Below are 23,244 nucleotides of genomic sequence, written 5' to 3' on the forward strand. Positions count from 1 at the left end.
ACCTGTGCAAAATAAAAGACTTCTTTGGAAAACTGGGCTTAAATATCCCCATGAAATCCTTGAACTGAGTCAGTACCAGCTCTATACAGGATTCCTGTGCTCGTAATCTTATTCTTAATCAACTAACCCAGGCAGTCTTTCATGTCATTGAGTTGCTGCTCACTCCAGTGGCCCCAGCCCACATTGGCTGTTCACCAGAAAGCCTGGCTGAGCTGAAGGCAGATGGCAGGGTAAGAGCTTGTGCTGATCCTACTGCTATTAACTCCACCACTCCTCTGCACAGCAAGCTGCTCCCTTTGAACATCAGCAGAACCGATTTTAAAAGCCCTGCAGCCCAGCCTGGTGTGACATAGCTCATTTTGAATAGCTCATTTTGTCAGGGAAAAAGATACCTCGGTAAACTTTTGAGTGGAAGCTGTCAGGGGTAACCTCAAGATGCTGGAAGAAGCAGCCATAGGCTCTGAGGAGGAGCAGGAGCCACCTGCAGGTGTCATGTTCCCACCTGAGAGGGGACATGTGAAAGCCAGTGCTTTTTTTTCCCTCTGTCCTCTTTATTCCTGTGCTCACAGGAGCAGCATAAGCACCAGAGCATTCTGTGACGTTGCTTTGCACATAGTGGTGGTTATGAAATCCAAAGCTGCTGGGTGGCTGTGCCTGTCCTATCCCACACCGTGCTGCCAGCACACCCTGGCACACACACAGTGACCTGTGCTGCGTTGTGGCCAAGTGCAGCTGTGACCTGTGGGCCTCCCAAAATGTCTCAGGCCAAGTGGCTCCGTGCCCCACGTCTGCACTCACTGACGCGCAAACACGCACAGTGCACGGCCTTTAGCACCCATAGTTCTGGTGTGTGGCTCTCAACAGGTCACTTCAGGGCAGTTGCAGAGTCTTGGAAACAGGGAGGATGTGTTTCTCTGCCTGAGCTCCTCCACATGGTCCTCTCACAGCTCTTGCAGTGATGGAGTCCTTTCCACTGGGAAGCAATAACCTGCATTTGATTCTTCTCGAATTTTGCAATATGCATAAGTGGGGTGGCAGTGACACTGGGCTTGAAGCCTTCAACTCATATTTACTTGTGATCTAAGACAGTGATTTCTGTTCAGACCTCAAAGGGCAAGCTGGTGTGTGATTTAAAGTCATGCTACCAGCAGAAGCATATGACCTCATGGTATGAAAAAGCAGGAGGAGATTAGCAAAGAAGTTTCTAAGGTACACAAATGTCCATGGGGAAGAAAAAATTAAATACATTAACAGGAGAGTCAGTCTGTCTGTGTAAGAGAGGGCTGGGGAAATGACTAATATGTGCAGCTTGATTCAGATGTTCCCTCTTTGATTCAGATGTTCCCTCTTTGATTCAAGCCCCCTCCTTTGCTTTCTCTACCCCCTACCTCGCCTTGGATTTTTCTGCCTTTCAGAAGAGAGCGAGCGAGGGAGAGTGGAAGGACTCAGTGAGGAAGGAGTTAAGGGAATGCTCACTGGGGATTATAAAACAGCCAGGCACTTGGAAACAGTTAAGAAGAGAGAAACAGATCTGCCAGGAGGGAGTGTGGCACTGGAGCCGGTGGTTTATTTTCATGCCTCCCTACACAGCAATGCAGAAATCTCTCCTACAATGGGGATGGAGGTAAGGGTGGTGGGAACGGGGTGAGGGTCTCAAGGTTAAATAAACTTCTCCAGCCCCAAGTTCACCAGCCTTCCCACTGATCCCCGTTGATGGGCTCTGCTCTGGATGTGGATTGTTCCTGTGTGGGTGGCAGCAGGTAGCACCTACTGTTGCCTGAGGGCATGGCCTTGCCTTGGGGGCAGGACATCCTGTTTGCATGTTGGATGTAAGGAAGAGTGGTCTGTGTGCTCTTGGCATCACCCTGGGAAGGTGGACACAACAAATTTGCTGTGTGCTTGAGCAAAGCACCAAGAGCACAGTGTGGGCAGGTCTCTGGGGATGCCCACGTGAGCATGAGCTGCATGCAAGGCCTACTGTGAGCATGGCTGTGGGTGGGTGGGCAGCTTGTGCAAGCCCACCTGGCCAGGAGGAGCCTTCTGTCGTGCTCTGATGAGGTGGCTTTGAGTCACAAGAAGCTGTGTTTTCACTCATGCCGTATTGGTGCCTCAGGAGCCCAGCTGAGGCCTGCTGTGCATCATGTCGGGCACCGGGCACCATAACGGGGGCAGAGACTCCTGGTGCTGGAAGGAAAGGCCGACACAAAGGCAGTGTCACCTGGCAGAGCTGGTGGCTTCAGGGCTGCCAGGTGGCTTCAGGCTCCATGTGCCTGGGCTTGGAGCAGGAGCCAACTTCTTCCTAGTTAGGTCTTCTGTGAGCACGGCTGTGGGTGGGTGGGCAGCTTCTGCAAGCCCACCTGGCCAGGAGGAGCCTTCTGCCATGTTCTGATGAGGTGGCTTTGAGTCACAAGGAGCTGTGTTTTCACTCACGCCGTATTGGTGCCTCAGCTGAGGCCTGCTGCGCATCATGTCGGGCACCGGGCACCATAACGGGGGCAGAGACTCCTGGTGCTGGAAGGAAAGGCCGACACAAAGGCAGTGTCACCTGGCAGAGCTGGTGGCTGCCAGGTGGCTTCAGGCTTCCCCCATCACCTTCTCCACGTGCCTGGGCTTGGAACAGGAGCCAACTTCTTCCTAGCTGAGGGACACTGCGACTGTGATGGTGAGTTATGAAGTGACCTGAGGGCAGGCCGTGCCATCACCTCCTGGCTCCTCAGCTCTGTGCATGAAAAATGGTGCTGTTTGCAGCCTCCTGGCAGCAGGAGCTTACAGGGAGTGACCTGTCACCCTTACAGTGACCACAGGGAGAACTGAGCCTGTGCAGTGCTGAGATCCATTTTTCATGAGGGAAAAAAGCAATGAAACTGTTAGAACCCGAGTGTGTGCAGAGGGGGTTAGTCACTCTGCAAGTGTCAGGGGCTTGTGAGGAAATAGCAGGAGTTTGCTGACTAATGCCAGTGATGCTCAAGGAGTAAATGAGAAATATGGAGGGAAAACCCTCTGTTTCTGAATTTGGAAGAGAAAAAAATAATGAGGGGGAAAAAAAAAGGAAGGAAGATGTACAGAGTTACTAATCAGCCCCCAAAGTCTCTGACCTATATCTCCCTCCTTTCCCTGGAGCCATTCTTAAAATGAAAAATTAATAGAGAACAGCCAGGTTTTACCTCCAGGGTACCCTTCCAGGCTGCCATGTACTATGGGCTGAGATGAGTGGATAGGACTTTGGGGTCCCTCAGCACGATGCAGAAAGTAGAGAGTCTCAGTCCAGGATGTTGCAAGGATGTCCAGAGAGGCTGAAAGCAAGAAGGTAATCTCCTCTCGTGGAAGAGTGGTCTCTGGCTTCAGGTGGTTGGGAAAAGGATGCTGAGCTGACACACTAGGTTAAAGCAGACCAAGGAGTAAGGATAGTCCTTGAAGTTATTGTAACATTAGCAATTGGAAATGGAGGTGAAAAGGGAAAAAATGTCTATCGGGTCATTAGTCCTCTGAGGGCAAAGTTCATTCTGTCTGCAGAATATTCCTTCCTCTTTTGTCATTTTTAGTTTTTAATGAGGGAAGAGAATCCTTATTTAAGAAGCTAAAACCTAGGTTTGTGGACCAGGAAGTTTCATTTCCCAGTTCTGATGCTGCCTTGCTCCTAAAGCTTAAGCAAGTCACTTTCTTCTGGCTCTATTTTTATCTCTATAGGATATGGATTGTGATATCCTTTGCAAAATATTTTCAAACCTACTGAATATACATTTTCTGAGGTGAGGAGGGCCTGGGCACTGCATTTTGTGTGCTGTGTGTTGTGCAGAAGGAGGAGAGCTGATGCAGAGGGGTTTTTGCCTGCACTGGAATAGGCTCTGTGCTCACAAAACACACCCACAGCTTTGGGCACTGCTGGATTCACCCTCCCATGTGACATGGGAGGGATGGAACCATGGAGCTGTGGAGTGCCCTGAGAAGAGGTGTCATCACCCACTGTGGCAGCAGGGCTAGGTTAGCTTTGAGGGCATCTGAACACATGTGAAAGTCTGGGCCTTTACCATCTCCTTAGGTTGGATGACCTGAGCTTAGGTGCCCAAGGCTACTAGCTCTGTTTTATGGACAGGTCTGGATGCATCATGTTGTCTTTGCTGTGGTCCTTCAGAGCCCATCTCCTTAGATCTTTGCAAGATATCTCACTTACTGTTGTCTTCTCTGATAAATATCCTCCATAACCCTGAAGGGCCAGAAGCTGAGCCATCCCTGCTGTCTCTGCATGGACTTCTGCCTCTTCAATATTAGGATGCCTTATGCAGCTTGAGAAACTAGGTTATATAGCAGCTTTAATGGGGCTTTTTCCAGACACTGATTGACCTGATTCCTTGGACCAGCTGTTTTATTTATTAAGCAAAATAGGAGAAGAAGAATGCATCTCCTACATAAATTTGCTTAATTGTGGAGAATGCTTAAACTATTTTTTTCCATAAATTGATATGGTGCTCTTTCTTTATATTGATTTTGTAGATATTAATTTATGCACTAGGAATGAGGAAGATTTGCCTCTTCATCTAATCCTATTTCTAGAGAGAGATTTACTTAATGTGCAGTGTAATTTGTCTAATGTGCAACTTTGTATGTAGAGTGCACCCAGATTCAGCAGAAACAGTGGGTATAATAAAAGAGAGCACTGTAGTGCAGTGCTGTAAATCCCTCTGTAATTAAAAATAATAAATTAGTCTAAGTTAGTGCAGTCAGGAGACGACTAGCTCAAAAGCAGGGATATACAGTGAGAGTTTTCAGTGCAGGACAGAGAAATTTGGTCTGTGTTCCTCTCTGTGTGGATATAGTATGTATCAGGGGAAGGAAGCTGTATTCATTTGCCAGGAATACAGCTTGGGTGGCAAAAAGGAATTGTCAGGAGTTATCCTAGGGTTGTCCTTGCCTGTTCCCAAGGTGATGGAGGATCCAGTTCTGCCAGCTCCCACATTGTCTCACATTGTTGTCCAGTGTTGTGCATGTCTGTCTGTGTGTCCTGAGTCCTGTGCACAGTTGCAAGGTTGGATTTTAGGCTCATACAGAAGTGTCTCTAAAATTACTTCATTGCTCTGAGGAAGGCTGGCACCAGCAGTTGGTTGAATTATTCCCACCCCCCCACCGTCTGTCTTTTTGTCTGTCTGTCTTTCTTTCCTGGTGTTGGCGCAGATAAAATCACTGTCTGAAATTTTCAGATGGGCTTTTTTTTTTTTTTCCTTATAGGAATTTTTGAATCTCCCTGCAAATAATCAGGGGAAGGATCAGTTTATATCAGTGTAAGATTCACTACCTCTGGGTACTGTCCATCTGTCTGTCCTATATCCAGCTTATGACCAGTGCTGCCAGAAGTGCCTGATACTTGCTTTCTGTTTCTGAGAGAACAGGAGGAAAGGTGGGGCTTATGCTCTAAGCAGAAGTCCCTGTTTGGAATTGAGTAACAAGACTTTGTTGTGCTTTAAATGTAAAAATAAATTGATCTTGTTTATCTGAACAGAACCAGAATATAAAATAAAGTTCTGGTTACAGTGTGTGTTTCAGTTTGACTTGATTCTGTTAGTGTAACATGTTTCTTCTCAGAAAGAGAAGAGAGAAAAGTGAGAAGAGAAAGAAAAGTGTATTTTATGGCAATGACCTGTCGTTGAGGCCATCCAACAGCTTCCCTATTTTAAGACCTTCATTTTTAGTTGTTCACAACTTTACTAAACTTAAACTGTCTGGAGAGAAATTTTCCATCCCAGCTACCTGCCTCAGAATGTATATTTAGAAAACAGCTCTTTTATACCTCTCCTGAATTTTTTCCTGATGCATGTTAAAAACAACAAATGTACAAAGAAGTGAGAAAGCAAGTCTCCACATTAACCACTCAGTAAAATTTGAATGGTATAAATGTCAGGGATATCACTTCTGCTATCTCTGAGAGCATCAGCCCAAAAAAAAAATAGTTGTCACCACAGCCTCAACTGGCAAAACATACCTCTGAAGAACTTGTACTTAAGAGTTTTAATTGAGCATTTAAAACTAGTGGAAGCTTTTCACATTAATCTCCTTGTGCTTTGCTTCCCTGCCCTGGACATATGGATAATGCAGCGTCTTACTTTATAAGGGCAGTGCAAAAATGCATTCCTTTATGTTTGTGAAACATTCAGTTACTCTAATGACGCGTACTGTAGGAAAGGCCACAAGTAAATTACCAATTCTATCTGCAGAGCAGAGCGTGGTGGGTATGCAGTAAACAAGGCTGGGGCCACACCTCCAAAAGCACTGAGAAGATGAAATAGTAACTGGGTGCTAAGCTAGTGAGCACCCCAGATCCTGCTGCACTGGGTGAGGCCAAGGTCCTTGGAAAAATAGCCTGTGATTATGTGATTAACAGCTCTGCCATGGCACACGGGCAGAAAGGAGGGTCGAAGGTTGCACAGGCAGCCATAAAGCTGAGTTTTCCTAAGCCTTGTGTTCTTGATTTGCAGCTTTAAATAGTGTTGCTTTCACCCATCTCTGTTTTCTGTGTAGTTGTTTGGTCATGCAGTGTGGGAATGAGGAACAATAAAGAGCTGTTGCTTCTGGGAGAAGAGACAGGAAAGCGTTTGGTGTTGTTTGTTGTCAGAGAGGAAAACTGGTGAAGCCTTCTATCCATACATTCCCTGTAGGAGCAAGTGTGACCCTCGAGATAGAAGTTCAGGGTTGGAGGAAAAACACAAATGAACTAAGATACCTTTTTTCCCTTATGACAACTGTCTGGTTTATGCTGTTTTTCTCTAATAATGCTCTGTACCATTGAACGGCAATGCCACAAACCAACAGACTTGCAAGTTATTTTAAGGAAGAACAGGTTCATGCCATTGCTTTTTCTTTGGGTCTTGTGGGAAGGCATTTCCTAATTTTACCCAGGGTACTCCCTCTCCTAGATCCTGCCCTGTGGAAGTACCAAATGGTACCCTCATGAGACCATAATCTTTAAACTTGGGAAGATGATCCAGACTTGACTCACAGGCAGAATCAACCCCAAATCTCTCTGCCTTTGTTCACTTTGTTACATTTTGCTTTCCTTACATTTGTGTTCTCCCCTCAGGTAGAGAGAAGCAGTGCTGCCCACAGCCTGTTGAGCTGTATGTGGGCAGCAGCAGGGGAGGAGAAGGCTCTGATTGAAGGTTTGCAGTTGATAGTGATAATGGCACCAATGAGCAAGCTCTGGGGTGGCTGTAGTGCACACCTCAGAATTTTGCCCATGTCACAGTAGTATCAGCTGTTCCTTCTGCACTAATTTAGGATGAACGTAATTCATCTCCAATCCTGTGGAGGAGTTGGGCATGGAGAGCAAAGATTGCCATCAGCTGGGAGCTGTGAGATACAAGAAAGTTGTGTAGATACTGTGACTTTAAAGGGTTACACACTCACTGAGCTGTTTTTGAGGAAACTTGCTCATTCTCTGCCTACATTATGAGTCAAACTAGGATGCACATTTTCTTGAAATCCCTAAACCCTTCAGCCCGTGCATAAGAGCCTCTTCTTGATGTGGTTTTCATAATTGATGTTTGGCTATTTCACAGTTGCTTTTCCCCATGGAATTTCTCTTTAAAATGCCCCATATTTCTTTTTAATTTTGACTGTGCATGGCAAGTTTATATTTCAGAAAAAATATTCAAGCATAATTTTTTGTAAAGCTAGGATATCATTAGGGTACTTTGGGGAGGGAACTGCTTATTATTTGTGTTGTCCCCTGAGAAGGTGGTAACTGAAGTCCTATCAGTATTTCCCCTTCTTCTGCATGTGAATTTTCAGAAAGGTTTGTCAAGACAGACAGCAGTATTTGCAAGTTGCCTGTGGATTAATGAAACATTTGGAAACATGTGCATTATTTTCTGAGACTTATTTCTTTACACAGCAATGCGGATTGCTTATTCTGGGACAATGACCAGACAAGATGGTTTTAAAAACAAAACTAAAAAAAGAAAAGAATAGAAAACTTGTATTTCAAAACCTGAAATGGTCTCATTTCTTGACAGAACAGAAACAAAATGACAATTCTTTCAGTACTTAGTTGGATCTTTGGGATACTTGCCTAGGGAGAGCTCTATTTTTCATATATTTATACTTCTTCGAGAAAACCATAATTGTCAGATATCTATATATACTTTCTTCTTTTTTTTTCTCCTTCTTTTCCTTGAAGGCTGGTTTTGGTGTTTACACCAAAACAATATCTTTGTTTTCAGAGTTCATCTGCTCTGCTGCTCCTTTTCCAGCTGAAGTCACAATACTCAGTCTGTGACATCACTGTTGGCTGCCGTGACAACGGAGAATTTTCACTCCAGGTGGAGAACGTGCAGCAGCAGCAGCAGCAGCAGCAGACACTCTGTCAAGAGCAGAGAGAATGTTTTTCTATCCATATTGCTAATCATGGAGAAGGGTGGGAACGAAAAATCTGCAAGAAAACCAAATGTCGATTTTCTGAATGTGCTGTTTGTGGGGTGGGCACAGGTACTGGAAACTTTACCTTCCACAGGATTTCTTTTGAAATAAGTTAACAAGAGTTAACCACAGATTACATTTGTAGAGAAGAACTTGCTTTTGTAAAAGGGAGAATACAGCAGAGGGGTTTAATTTAGATTAATGCATCACTTGGATACCTGAATTGTATCCACAAGTTTTATGGAATTTTTTTTGCTTTTTTCCCACAAAAATTCCCTTTCAAAACCCAAGGGCAGATGATTAATGCACTGTTCCTGCTATGGAGTGGGCTTTCAGTGTGTGAGTCGTCCTGATGAAGTCGGTTCAGACAATCCATGTGCTTAAACTCAGACACAGGCACATGTGGCAGTAGTGTGAGGGTCTAGCCAGCAGTCCTGGGGGAGCAGTTAAATAAAGATTTTATAGAATAGTTTGTGATGCAAGTCTTGGAAGACACTTGTCACCTGGAAAAGCTGAAGTCTCTGGACTGGATCTGCCAGGAAAAGCAAACAGACTGGCCATAAACCTTTCTCCTGTGCTTTTGTCTGCCTAATTCATCTCATGGTTCACAGCCTTGCAGTTGTTGGAAGGTGAGGGGTGTCTGTGAGTGTTTGGAGGATTGTGCCTTAAGAGGTGCCACCGCAAGATCATTCAATAGCAGGGAGGAAAACAGGATGGAGAAATGGTCACTGTACTCATTGACTGTATTGCAATGATACGAATGAAAAATCCATGTACATCCAAAGTGTAGGCACAGGTTCATGGTATGAAATGGTATGCCCTGATGGCCCACAAGCATGGATGGAGCAGTCGTCCACTCCCAAGGCTGCCCTGAAGGGCACAGGCAGCATACAAGTCCCTCAGATGCACTTGTAGCATTTTTTTCCATGCTTCAGGTCTCATGGCTGTACCAAGGACTACAGGAAAACCTTAAGCAGGAAAAGATGGTCTTGTTTCTGCTGCATAACTTCCTGGCCAGTGTGAGAGAAGCAGCACCTCCAGCTGACTAAGTGCACTTCGAGATGTGCTTTCCAGAAAACCCTGAGCATCCTCTGCAGCCACATCCCTTGGTGACCACTGAGCCTTTGCTACAGGTGTTTTCTCCCACTCCCAGCATCCTGGAAAACCCAGGCATTTGCTTGGTCAGGGTCCAGTTTCCCAGTGAGCCCTGTTGGTCCTGCTTTCCTGTGGCCCCCCACCACAGCTCTGCTGAAGCATTTCTGAGTTGTCACAAGTCAGGAGAGAGTATATTTTTCCAGGATTGCCTTGTAGTATAACTGCGCTGGCAGCCTCAGGAGAGTGCCTTTTACCTACATCTGTGTTTTGAGATGTCTTAGGATTGTTTGTTTGTTGGTTTGTTTGTTTGTTTGCTTTAGCACACGCTGGGTTGCTGTTGTGGCAGTCCATATGATTCATGTCTCGCGCAGTCTGACAGGTTTATTGTAGCTCGAGCGTGCTGAGCCGCGCGCCGCGGCTGCTGCTCTGCTCGTGCTTGGTGCCAGGCCAGCCCGTGGGGCCAGTGCAGAGCTCTTGGCAAGTGCCAGGACCCAGAGGGTGATGTGTGTGGGAGGGCAGCTCCAGCGAGCTGCTCGCCGTAGCTTTGGGAAGTGGAGAGGGCATGAGAACGCTTGCCTGGGCTTTATGTTTTAAAACTCCTCCAGGAATAGCATGTTCTTTGGAGCAGGCAGAGCAGAAAGCAGGAGGGTCAATTTTGGGATCTAGTGGTGCTGTCAGGATCCAGTTTCACATTTATTTTCTCTCTCTGCAGAGCATGGAGTAAGTTAGCTTTTCAACAGCTTGGAGTCTCTACTACTGAGCCTTTAAAAGACTAAATAATACCAGGCTCTTATAACTCTGAGACCAAAACCCCCTGGATTTTAGGTACTTTAATAGCTTCTGTAACTTTTTACTTGAGTTTCACTTAAACCTGTGTTTTACACCAGTTATACCTGCTTCTGTCAAGTGTTACTCTGTCTTGTGGAGTTCATCATCCACTGATCCCCACCTGAACCGTTCAGCTCTTCTTTTTCCTTTTTTTAAAGTGTTTTTTTATACTTTTGGCAAAGGAAATAGGAGTGAAGGCGCCGAATGCTGGGAGAAGAGGCACAGCGAGGTGAATACATCACGGCCTTGCTGAAACCCAGGGATGAGCTGGCGAGAAGAATCAAGACAAAACAGGAGTGACATCATTAGTTGGGAAATTTTGAACACTTTCATGAAAACCTGTTTGGTGTAATTTCGCATGTAGTACCTGCGCACCATTTGCTGGTGCTTGGCCAGGTGAAAGGAGTGTCATGGGAGCCTCCAGCCAGTGGATTTTCTGGATGAACCACAGAGGGACCTGTACTACAGATGTGCCACATGTGCTGCTCCTGTAACCCCTTGGTCCTTCAGGGTCCTCCATGCTTGGCTCAGCTGTGGCTTGTGGGATGAGCTCTTCAGGGTGAAAGCAATCTGTGCAGGATCTGGGTTCCCAGCCCCTGAAAACTGGGGCTGTTTTTCTATTGACAGCATAAAGAGAACAACTGTCCTGAATTTGATTGTTAAACTTTTGTAATCACCATAAAAAACCTGCTTGGTAAATACATTTTCTCTTCCCAAAAGCAACTGCCCCACTCCTTTTTGTTTGGCAGATAATAGACATAAAAATGAAATATGGACCTCTGTTCTTAAAAGGTCACAGTTATTTGGTTGTCAGGGAGATTGCATATCGAAATAGGGCTTGTTAAGATTTGATGATACGCTAGCGGAATTGGATGAATTGGAACTTTGGTTCATAGAAGTTGGAAGATGGGCTAGGAATATCTTGTGATCTGGAGGATGGAGATGGCCATCCCTTTTTCCTAATGCTTCTGGAATGGGGAAACTGGATGGAGAAGGGCTCTGTGTCAGGTGCAGGACCAGCAGCCGTAGAATCATTAAAGCTGGAAAAGACTTCTAAGATCCTTGAATGCAGCCTGTGACTGGACACCACCATGCCAACCAAACCATAGCACTGAGTGCCATTCCAGTCGTTTTCTGAATGCTCCTAGGGATTGTGACTCCACCACTTGCCTGGGCAGCCCATTCTAATGCTTACCCACCCTTTCAGGGAAAACATTTTTCCCAATGTCCAGCCTGAACCTGCCCTGGCACAGCTTGAGGCCATTTTCTCTTGCCCTGGTGCTGGTTGACTGGGAGAAGAGACTGACTCCCTCCTAATGTGCTACAATTTCCTTTCAGGTAGTTGTAGTCAGTAATGAGGTTAACCCTGAGCCTCCTCTTCTCCAGACTAAACCACCTAAGCTCCCTCAGCTGATCTTCATAGGACTCACTCTCCAGACCCTTCACCAGCCCCATTGCCCTTCCCTGGACATGCTGCACCTCACTGTCTTTGTTCTAGTGAGGGTCCCAGAACTGAAGACAGGATTTGAGGTGCTCCCTCATCAGTGCCAAGCACCGAGGGACAGTAACTGCCCTGGTCCTGCTGGCCACACAGTGTCTGATCTGGATGCCCCTGGCCTTCTAGGCCACCTGGAGCCACTGCTGGCTCATGTTCAGCCACCAGCCCAGCAGCACTCCCAGGTCCTTTTCCACTGGGCAGCATGCTGACCATGTTTGTCAGCTCTTGTTTGCTTTGTCCTAGTTTCATTTAAGGCATTCTTTGCCTGGCTCACAGTGACAGCTCATGGTGTCACTGGTCTCCAGCCCTTTCTGCTGAATGCATGGTGGGTTGCTAGGGGTGCTGCCGTCATCCATGTCTTAGTTGAGGATGTGATGACCACACATTTTGTACTGCTTTCCAAGATTTGGCTGGATGACTCAGCTGATCCTCTGGTGACTCATTTCAGTCTCCCATGAGCCCAGGAAGGACTAAAGAGGGAAAAGGGGCTATTTTCAGATACAAAAAATTACCAAAACCAAGGACTGTGTCCACAAAGGAGTACTGCAAACATCGAATTAATTGGGCATCTATACCGGGTGTAAACTTGCTGCTTCCCACGGAAACTCTTTCCACAGTTACTGTGCTTCTGCTGCATCTAGTTTTCAGTCTCCTCTTACTTCTCATCCATATGGATTTGGAAAGCTTTTAGTGAGTTTTGAGTACATAAGGTCTGATGAAAGTTCACAGGACTTTTTAGTACTAAATTCCCCTGTCTGTTTTCTTTTGTTTTGGGGTTGTTTTTTTTTAATGGCAGTTTCCCCCTATGATTTGCTGAGAGTGTCACAGTTTTTCTAGCAAAACCCATAGGCCCACCCCAGGCCATTTTACTCCCTAGTTATTTCTATGACTATGGCAAAGCTAAGATGCCCAGTGTTCTCCTGGATGTCCTAAAAGCTCTTGTGTTTTCACCTTGTTACCAATCTGGTTTTTTTTTTTTCTGGAACCTGTGGAAACAGTGGTATATTTGCTCCTTGTGAGAAAATAATCCAGAGCTTATTTTCCCAGAAACTCTTCTTTCCCCCATGACTCAGTTTGGCCAGACTTCCATCGTTAGTCAAAACCCACAGGTGTGACTGTGGACAGCTTGGCTGCAGCATCACCGACACATTGGTGATTCTGAACTCATTGTCCCACTGCATCTGAGCTGAATCCTTTCATTTCATTGCCTAGGAAAAGGAAAGAATTGAATGTTCTGAGTCGAAAGCACATGGCTGCAAAACAGTTGTAGCAGTGCCAAGAAGATGCTTCTGAAGAGGTTGGGCAAGTGGCTGCGTGCTGCTGGAGGTGCAAAGTGACACGTCAGTTCTTAAATGTAGCATCAGGAATGAGGAGAAGGCTTGACAGCCCCTTTAGCTGGTTTGTCATCTGCAGCCGTCTCTCCTTTCTGCTGTGGATTTTTGGTTCTGCAGGTTTGGTTTCAGCAGCAGTGCTGCACAGCAGGTGCTCATGGCCAGCATGTGAACAGGGCCTGAGATGTGCTCTGTGCGGTGCTGTGCAGGGCCTTGAAAGCACTGAGTGATCTGGAGCAAAGTTACCCCAAGGGAGTGTTTGTTGTCCAGGCTAGCTGTGGAGTCCCCACTGCAGAAGGCATTTGGCCTGTATCATAGTGGATCTCCACATTTAGCTTCACTCCTCTTCTGTCATGCTCTAATTTTGACAGTGCAAGAAGCCCAGCAGCCATAGTGTTAAGCACTGCAGAGCTGAGTAAATAAATATGTCAATAAATAATCATATCCTGCACAAAGGAGAAACCTGGGGGAGAGACTGATGGTAGCCAGGGAGTTCTGCTGATACAGGTGGAGATTTTTATTGTTTTGTTTCTCTTAATTGGGAAGACTTCCCTTGGACTGATTTCTTTTCTTCTAGAGCTTTGAGGGGGAGTAGGCTGTTGGTGCTGTCCCTGAATTTTTTCATCACACACAAGGGCCTTATATCCTCCTTTCTCAGGTAGATAGCCTTTCCTGAGCTTCTGGGTGTTTACTATTCAAGGCTCTGAAATCCTTCATGTGGGTTATCCTCATGCCTAAATCAGGGGGTTTTTCTGTGTAAGCAAGAGCTTTGTACATCACCTAGGCTGTCTTTCCTTGGCCAAACAGGCCTGTTCTCTGCATGCTGAAATGGCCTCTGTCCCATTAGACCTTGCTTAAAAATGAAGTTGATGTGCAGAGAGCATGAGACCAGGCATGCACCAGCCCCAGCAAGCCAGCCAGCAGTGGGGCAGGCAGACGTCCAGAGGCACTTCTGTGGGATTGCTTGGGGTAGCATCACTCATTTCTTTTGGGGATTATGGGATTCACTGCCTTCGTGGGTCATCTCAAGTGTTTACATGTCTGTGTGTGCCTGAGTGTGACCGTGTGTTTTGTATGACAGAGGTCAGCACAACCCCAAACACAGCAAACAGAATCATTGCTTCCCACAGATAAACCTTTCAACACCCTGCGTTCTCATGGAGGCTGCAGCAGCTCCCCATCACTATGTCTCACACGAGAGCCACTCTCCAGTCTCAAAGGTGAATGGGCCAAGAAAGGCAGTTGTTTTGGGGAGAAATGAGTCCACATCCCAATCCTGCACCCTGTGTCTCCATGGTGATTTTTGCTTTGGGCCAGCTGGCTCAGTCCTACTGTGCCTGTTCTGGTTCCAGCTCACAGCCCGTTTCACATCGTGCCTTTCTGGGTTTATAGTCCTATTTGGAATGCAAACCAAAAGCCACAGGTGACAGCAAGAAAAGGTTGCTGACTTGTTTAGCCCTAACTTGGGGGATGTTTCCTTGGCCCTAAAGTCTGGAAGACGGCAAAAATGCTCAAGGTGTTTCACTGAGGAACTGAAGGCTTTTGTCTGTGCAGGTCAGGTGTGATGATGGGAAGGCAGGTTATTTACAAAATTGTTACAACTCCTTAAACTGGAGGTCAGGTGGTTGACCTGCACTATCCTTTCTCTTCATTTCCTAAAACACCTCACACCCTCAATGTTTGAGAGTATGTAGGTCCTGTGTTTGGTCATTCTTACTTGAAGGTAGTATGTGGCTGTCAGGAGGTCAACAAATCAGTCTGTCTCAATTTTCTGTTTTGTCGGAGCCCTGTGCCCAGCTTCCCCACCTTTCTCCTTGCATCTTCGTCTTTCTTTGCCGGCCAGATCCTGTGTATTCCATCCAGACCTCACCAGGGACTTGTTTCTCTCCAGCAGGTCTGTATCCTGATGGAAACCAAATGAAGGAAGGGACCTTGTGAATAGGCAAACTGATGTTTTCAGCCCAGCTAGAGCTTGGTCTGAGTTTCAGAATTCATAAACAAAGCAGAGGCTGAATGTCATGCAGTGGCCTCTTTGCAAATAAAACAGAAAAAAATCCTGTGGGAGTGAGAGACTCATCCAGATACTCCAATGAGCCTTGCCCTTGTCTTGCCTTCACAAGCAGTGTTGTTTCTAACAAGTGCAGTATGTGAGGTGCCAGGCATTCTCTGTGGTTTCACCACACTTGCAGGCCGGTTGGAGTCATTGACATTAAAAAGTTAATATTTACAGGTGGAAAGTCATCCAGGTGGGGAGACAGCCATCGTGGAAAAAGCCAAAATATCCTTTCCACTAGGCAGCTGTGTGAAGCCACAAATGTGCCAGTGCTGTGTGGGTGAGGGGGGGCACAAACAGAGCAGCAAAAGAAAACTGAGTAATTTTGGTTCCTTTTTGAGAGGCCTTGGTACCCTTTCCCAGGAACTGAGATAATGGAGGGCCAGGTAGGGTGGCCAGTGAAGTCTGGGGTCGGAAAGGTTGAGAAAGTCCTTTCTTTCCCCTGTAGGATGGGGTACTGTGGTCAACCTCTGTTTGGAAGATGAGCAGCAGAGACTTGAGCCACTCTGCCTCGAAAGCAGAGCCATGCCAAGGTCATCCTTCTTTCAGCTCTGCTTTCAGGATGTAACTCTGTTAGCAGGTAGCAATCAGAGATGCAGCTTGTTGGAATCTAGAGGCTCCTGCCTTACAGCCCTGTTTGGAGGTTAAATGCAGGGATCCAGACATTACACTGGACTACAAGGCAAACTATGGCCAATTTCACATTTACTGCAGAGATTGTCTTGTGTAGCTCTACAGAGGGAGCTTTGGGTGCTGTAGAAATGCTGAAATGCTGTGGTTACTGTTTGTTCCACTTTGTGATGGTGGAGGACAGATGGGAAGGAGGAAGGTGCCCTGAACACATATGATGCTGCCAAACAGTCCTACCTGGCCCATTGATGTGAGTAGCTGCTTTTGGACTCTTCCGGCTCCATTTTGATTTGGAGGATGAGGAAATGTTCCTTGGTAGCTTGTTTTCCCCATCTCCTCTGGCTGTACCCAGTGCTTCAGGAGCTCATTCAAGCATGGCATTATAGGAGCCTCATCATGTCATGCCTCATTCTCAGTGGTGCTGTGGGTGTTGCCGCAGTCTTCAGCTCTTTAAACAGATGTGGTGCTGCTCGTGGGTTCCCCAGCAGCCTGCAGTACAGCCCCAGCCAAGCATTCCACACTTGCCTCAGCTCTGCTGGGCCTCTCTCCAAGAAATCTGAACGAGGGATTTCTTCAGCAAAGCATTTGTTAGACATCCTTCAGTGTCCTCCAAAGATAAAGCTTCAAAGCAGGGCTTCTGTCAATCCCACCTGTCTGATCTCATCTTTTTCTTTCTTTCTCATCCCATCTCTGACTCCCAAGCACACTTTCTTCTCCTCTGATCAGGCTCTTGGGAGTGCTGATCATTTGGTTGTAAAACTTCTTCCTGACTTTACTGACACCCACTTTCCTAAAATGTCTTTATGCTTACATTGTGCAGAAGTTCCTTCACATGCTCATGCAGACCTTGGAGGCTTTCAGGTGCTGCCCCTGCCTCCATCTTTATTGTTTACCACCTCATTTTGTTCTTGGGACTCCAGAAGTCCTCCCTGGCTTGGAGGACTGTTGCTCAGCAAGGCAGGGCTATGATGTGCCTTCTCAAGCCCCAGAGACCCAACAGGGCACTGCAGACTTCCAGGTTTCTCATTTTATGTCTGGAGAGCACTTTGATGTCTTGGTAGGGTGTTTGCAGTGTCATTTCATGATTTCTGTAGAGGTGACTGTCTTTCTGTCAGCTTTGACAGACATGGGGAGGGGTGTTTGCTTACTGGGGTCTGGCTCTGTTTTGTCAAGGCTGTAGACTATTAAATTGCATTCACTTGCTGCCTTCATTTGCTTTCCACACAGTAACACTGAGGTATCCTGAAGAGAAGTTTTGCACTATTCCAACTGTGCCCAGTTTTCCCATAAGAAGGTATCTAGGGGTTCTCTTTCAGTTCAGGGGAGCACTGACTGGACTGCTGGACCTTCTCACACCAAGACCTAGAAATTGGTGTCAGGTCCAGTCACTGCAGCATCTACAAGGAAGTGATGGGCAGCCTCTGGTGAGGTGTATTTTAACCTGTGTTCTCAGGTGTTGCATAGTTAATTAACTATAATGTGAAACATAAACTAGTCATGTGATTAACTGAGGAAATCTGTAATATCTCTTGTCATTACTGCAGTTCATTCCAGTGGGAGATGGAGGTGACCCTGAATGAATCTTGCACTGAGGTGTAATAAAGTATTCAAATGCAAATCTATGTATTTGTCCCTGAGATTTTGCTTCATGTGCCTAAAATCAGGGATATGTCAGAGGAGCCGACAGCTTGTTATTCAGGCTCATCTGCCCCTGAGCCCACCCCAAAAGAATGAGTAAGAATTGTAATGTTTCTAAATTACAGCTAAGAAAGCTTTCAGTAGCCAGCAGGCAATTTGCCCTGGATTTAAGGAGTTAAAGGGAGAGTGAGGAAGGGAATAAAGATGGTTTGTGAGGAAAAACAGCAGTATCCTGAGCCACATGCCAAAATAACCTGATCAGGCCACGATGGGGAGTAACTGCCTACACCACCTCCATGCTCAGGAGTACTAAGTCCTGTTGATAATTTTCATCATACTTATAAAGGAAAGTCATGATGTGCAGAATGAAGCAGGAGGCAGGGTTGTTGATGCTATAAATGCAGGAGAGGGACATGTAGGAGGGCAGTTGGGGTGTCAGGGAAATAAGGGATTTGAAGGTGATGATGATGAGGGTGCCCTGGCCATGGCACTGGAGGAATGTGCTTTTTGGGTGGGGGTGAGAGGGAAGGAGATGGATGCTTGGCTTTGTCCATTTGGCTTTGTTTATGGCTACTCTGTGCTTTGGGAAGTCTTGCTTTTTCATTTGGCCATAAGACATGGATCAAACATGGCAGGTTGGAGCTGTTTGATTCCAGGTCTGGGGATGTGCTCTGTCACATCTTGCATCTTTGAGAACTGCTGTGCACTACATTTAGAAAACTACTAATTAGGCTGAGACAGTTTTACTAGCAGGACAGGAAAAGCAGAACAGGAAGGCAGGGAAATTTTCACCTGGAATGAAGGCCCCCTTGACATCTCAGGCTCACCAGGAACAGGAAGGAGCTGAGGCTGTTGAGGTCTGAGCTCTGCTGTGAGGTTGTCTCCAAACATTCATCAACACAAGGGAAAGAATTTGTATAGCCTCCAGGGACATAAATTTTCAGGAGGTTCTGAGAGTGCAGTGGTGTGGGGACAATGCCTCAAAAGGAGCCACACAGAGGCTGTGCAGAAGGGTGCTGTGCATGAGACATGGCTGTTTTGAAGGTGCAATTCATTAGCCATACCTGGCAGATCCCCTTTTCACTGCCTTCTCAGCCTGGGCGTGTGTATGGGTTTGCAGGCTTGTGCCTCTCTGGGGAGGAGTGGAAGATACTTATTTCAGTATTGTCTTGCGAGCATCATTTATATGCTGAACACACACCATGTGCTCTCTACAGTATTTTTCAAGCAGGCTCTGTCGCTCTGGCAGCAGCCAGGAAGCAGCCTCTGGTTACAGAGCACTGGCAGCTCTGCAGGTACTGCAGAAGGTCTGACTTCCTTCTCAATCCCGGGCACCAGCTTGGTCTCTTGCCACCTCAAAGGCCACACTTAAAAATCAGCAGTGAGTGCTGGGAGTAAACCAGAAGAAAACATCAGAGACTTCCAAACTGTTCTTTCTTTAGTCCCCAAAGTGTATTTTTTGCCCTTTGGGGTGACGTGGGTGGATAGGGAACTGTACCTCATTTGCTTTCCTGAAACCTGTTAGAAGTTCAAGTGGGGCGGCTGCGTGATTTGTGTGTGCACGCAGAAGAGGGACATCTGAATTGTAAATAGCACCTGCTAAATTATTATTAAGTGAAAGCTGACGTGGGAGGAGTTCTCAGGAACAAAAAACCTCAAGTCTTTAAATAAAAGTCATTCCAGCTGTTTTAGCACTGTCCCCTGGCTGCACCCTACCTACTTCAGCTCATGTAGATGCTATGAGGAGTTATGTGAGTCATATCAAGGACAGGGAAGGCCCCATTAAATCCAGTTACTATCAGTTTTGTGAGAGCTTTAAATGGCTACACTAAACTCATTATTAAAGAAAGGAACTATCAATTTTATTTAATGCATGGTGCCCAACCCTGATTCTGCTCCCAGCCCAGAGATTCACCATGCTCAGGGGTGACATAAAACTTAGACTTACACTCTTCAGGACATGTATTTAGCTGTTGTGGCATCCTGGCTTCATCCTGACTGGCTAATAGAGGCCTCCCTGGCACCCATGCCAGGGCAGGGACCAGCTCAGTTGGAACTGCCACTTGGCTTAGTCCAGCCAAAGCTTTTGGTGGTGTCGGTGGGGCTGCTGAGCTGGGCTTCAGGTGGGCAGGAATGCTCAGTGGGTGAAGCTGCTCGTGCCAAGTATCCTCACTCCCTCCACTGCATGCTGGGTGCAGAAAGATGAAGAGCCAGGTGCCAGCCTTGGGCATTCCATGGAAAATGCAGCAAGGTGACTGCTGGATCTTCTTGGAGAGAAGGGAAATGATATGAGAGGCCCAGCCCTGCATAGGAGGTTTCTTGTCAGACCTGTGAATGGGGGTTAAGAGAACTTTTCCCAAGTGAAACATCCCATTTTCCATTCCTCCACAGCTTATGGCCCCTCTATCTTTCCAGGACCCCAGGAGCAAGAATAGTCCGTGGGGGTGATTCCCACTGTCTCTGAGACATTGGTGCCACTGGGCTTGGGTGGTGTGATTCACCCCATTACTGCTGGCTTGTTCCCTCATGGATGTTGTGGCAAGCTGTTGTCAGCCTGTGTAATCAAAAGGCTGAAGGTGTAAATCATATTACAGCCTGTAATGAGGAATTTGATTCCTGTAACAAAACCATCCAACTTTTATTCACATTTATTACTATTCCTGCTATTGCCATGGAGCAAAAATTATTTTTGAAAGAAACAACATGCCACCAGCACAGTTTTATTGTGTCCTCAGGAAATTTAGGATTGTGTTTTTCTCGCATTAACTGCACAGGAAAATTTGCAATAAAAATTACTTTTCTGCAGAAGCTGCCTTTTCCCATCACCAAGCTGTCAATCAGCCTGTAATTTCTTGGTATCGGACTCTGCTGAAGAACTCACTGAGTTATTTTCCTTACAATGCATGCCCTTAAAACCTCAAACATGAGAAAATAATTTTGGATGTAAGGAAGAAGATTTCATAGTTCTTTTTTTAGAGAAAAAGAAAAAACCTTTTCTGTGATGAGATATAACCTCTGAGGAGGGCAGCACCAGCAGCAGAGGAGTCTGAACTCCTCGCTTTATCCACAGAAGCACTGCTTCTTTCATCCCCTCCATTTTTGGGGTGAGTCAGTGTTTATCCCCTGCTCCTGTCCTCTGCTGAGGCTGCCAGCAGTGTTTCAGGGACAGCAAGGGGCTGGCTGTTGATGTGGATGGAAACCAGTCCCTAACAACAACTCGTTTCACCAAAGGGCACAGGCAGCAGCCATCTGACATTGACAATGTTGAGTGACTGCTGACCTTGTTTTTAGCGTCAGCTGATATCGAGTGGAGCCCTGCCAGTTTGCACCAGTTGAAAGCCTGTCCCTTAATGGTGGCGATTATCCTGATTTTTACAGTGGCACTGAGAAAGTTGCAGCTGCTGTGCTTCACATCCTTGACTTTAATTTGCCATGCCTCAGTCTTTTGGTGTTATCTTTAGAGGAGAGTGCAGGAAGAATGTCTCTCCTTGTTCTGCGTCAGTCATTTTTCCCCTTTTCATTTTCTACGAAGAGAGATTGCTCAAGCACGCCGTGGAATGAAAGTCATAAAACTATAAATTACACCTCTGCTAGATCCACAATATGTTACCAATTACATCTGCCATATTATTTGCGTCCAGGGGGAAAACATACATCAAACCACCCCCTCTCTCCAGGCAGGTCAGTACTGTACTCAAAGGAACACCGTGATTCTTCTTAATCAGTGGAAAAACAAACACGGTTTTGGCTCACTCACACACGATCTTTGTGTCCAGGATGACAAGTTGAGTAGCACTGCTGTGGTTCTCTGAGCTCACCACCCACCACATGCCATGGCATTCGTGACAGCATCCTTGCCCTGTGGAAAGGAGAGAGCAGAGAAGGTACTTCTCCAGCAGGGCAAGGGGCTGAAGGGTGTCTGAACATCCAGTTGCAGCAACCTTGGAAATTGCTGCCCAGGAGGTTGGGGGAGCAGGGGGTAAAAGGAACAACAGTAAACAATCCTAAATCCACTTAGAGACAGGAGGCATGTCTGCAGAGGGGAGCATGCTATGGTTTCTATGATTTGCAGGGCTTCCTTGCTAGACTGGGATCAGTGGGGTTTTGTGTGCTGTGTTCAAGCCCAGGGGAGGGTTTCCCCATGTGTTCTGAAGGGGTTTTCTTCTGCATCTGCTCTGTCCTCAGAAATTCATCACTGTTGAAAGGGTGAAGGCAGGGGTGCTGAAGCAAAGTGGAGTGATTGCTTGGCCTGTTACTTCTGAATAGTTACTCATGGTTGGTTTTGGCTTGCCACAGCACCCCTCTCCTGAGCCCCTCCTGGCCTTTGGGCTGCTGAGAATTAAGTGGAAAAAGAGAGTTGGGTGTGTTTAGATCTGTTAACTTGACTACCGAGCTTTGTGAGTGTGGAGTGACATTCATATTTTTCTATATGAGTAAGTTTATGCATGCCTTTGTGTGTGAGTGTGTCTGTGTACACATGAGCTCCAGAAAATCTTCTGAAGAGGAACAGGGACTAGTGAAGTATGAGGAGACCAAGTCAGATACTGTCATGCCTCCACATGAAGAAGTCATCCATGTGCACTGCAGAAGTGCACTGCAGAGTTTGTTGTGGCTTTGTTACTGAAGCATTCATTCAGCTTTTAACTTTTTTAAGTTGAAAACAAGTCAAGGTTATGTTTGTGCTTAATAATTCAACAATGGTGCCAGCTCAGCATATTGTCTTTTTCTTCCCTAGTCATTCTGGTTTATTAAAAAGAAACACTGATGACAGATAGAAGGGTGAAGGAGGCTGTGCCTTTCTGCTCTAACTCCTGCCGGGTGCTGATTCCTTCCCCAGAAGTCCCCATGGATTTGTGTTCTTCACAAAATGTTTGCCCCAGTAGTACTATCCCTACCCTGGGGAGGGAAAGCTGGCAGCAAGTCAGGACTTAGCTGTCCCCTTCCCCATGCACCGCATCTTTTCTTCTCTGAATAGGCACTTTTTCTGTTTCAGTGGAATATTACTCAGAATTCTTCAGTAAGTCTGTCTCAGTGATGCATTATTTTCACTTTGGTTATGATGTTGTGGGGTTATTTTTTGGTGGTCTGGGTTTTTTTAAAAAAGATTTAGAAGATCATTAACTCTTCTGAAACCAAATAAGCTTGCATTAAAATAGGTTTTTGTCTTTCCTGTGGAAATAAAGCTATATTGGGAGCTAATTCTGCCACATGCTAATGTGTATGTTGCTTCATAAACAATGTTGTTCATTTCCAGGGGATCTGCTTCCTGGTAATGGTATTGTCACTGTGAATAAGAATAGATGAACAAAATTTTAGAAATCTGGGAGCACTGACAGCACACAGTGAAGCTCATGTTGTGTAACTCCCATCTCCAGTGTCCCTGAGCACAGACTAGCATTGTGCACAATTCCCACTCACAGAGTTGGCAAGCAATCTGAAACATCATCTTCTTCTGTTCTGGCTCCTCAGCTTTATCTATGCACCTCCATTTGCTCACAGTGTATCATCTCCTGGTCCCATCTTCACTCTGTGCAGGCCAGAAAGTACACAGTGGTTTTATGGGCACAAGTGGAGGCTTAAGTCAGATCCACCAAACTGCTTAAGATTGGATGAGCCTGAGGATTTGAGATTTGGCTTCTGTAGTCAGAATACTTTGCAGTATTTGACATGAGTTCTTCCAGAGAGCTACATATATTCCTGGAGACAATGGGAATAGGAGTCTCTTTAGGCAGAGGAGGTAAAAATAACATGCACATTCCTGTCAT

General features: G+C 46.2%; 1 protein-coding gene across 2 annotated transcripts in view; it reads left to right on the forward strand.

Annotated features, from left to right (window-relative positions):
• The window catches only part of HIPK2 (homeodomain interacting protein kinase 2), a 126,911-nt gene that overhangs the window by 18,357 nt on the left and 85,310 nt on the right, over window positions 1–23,244 (forward strand). The gene's annotated exons all lie outside the window — the stretch shown is intronic.

Source organism: Melospiza georgiana, chromosome 4 (assembly GCF_028018845.1).
Source record: "Melospiza georgiana isolate bMelGeo1 chromosome 4, bMelGeo1.pri, whole genome shotgun sequence".
Lineage (NCBI taxonomy): Eukaryota > Metazoa > Chordata > Aves > Passeriformes > Passerellidae > Melospiza > Melospiza georgiana.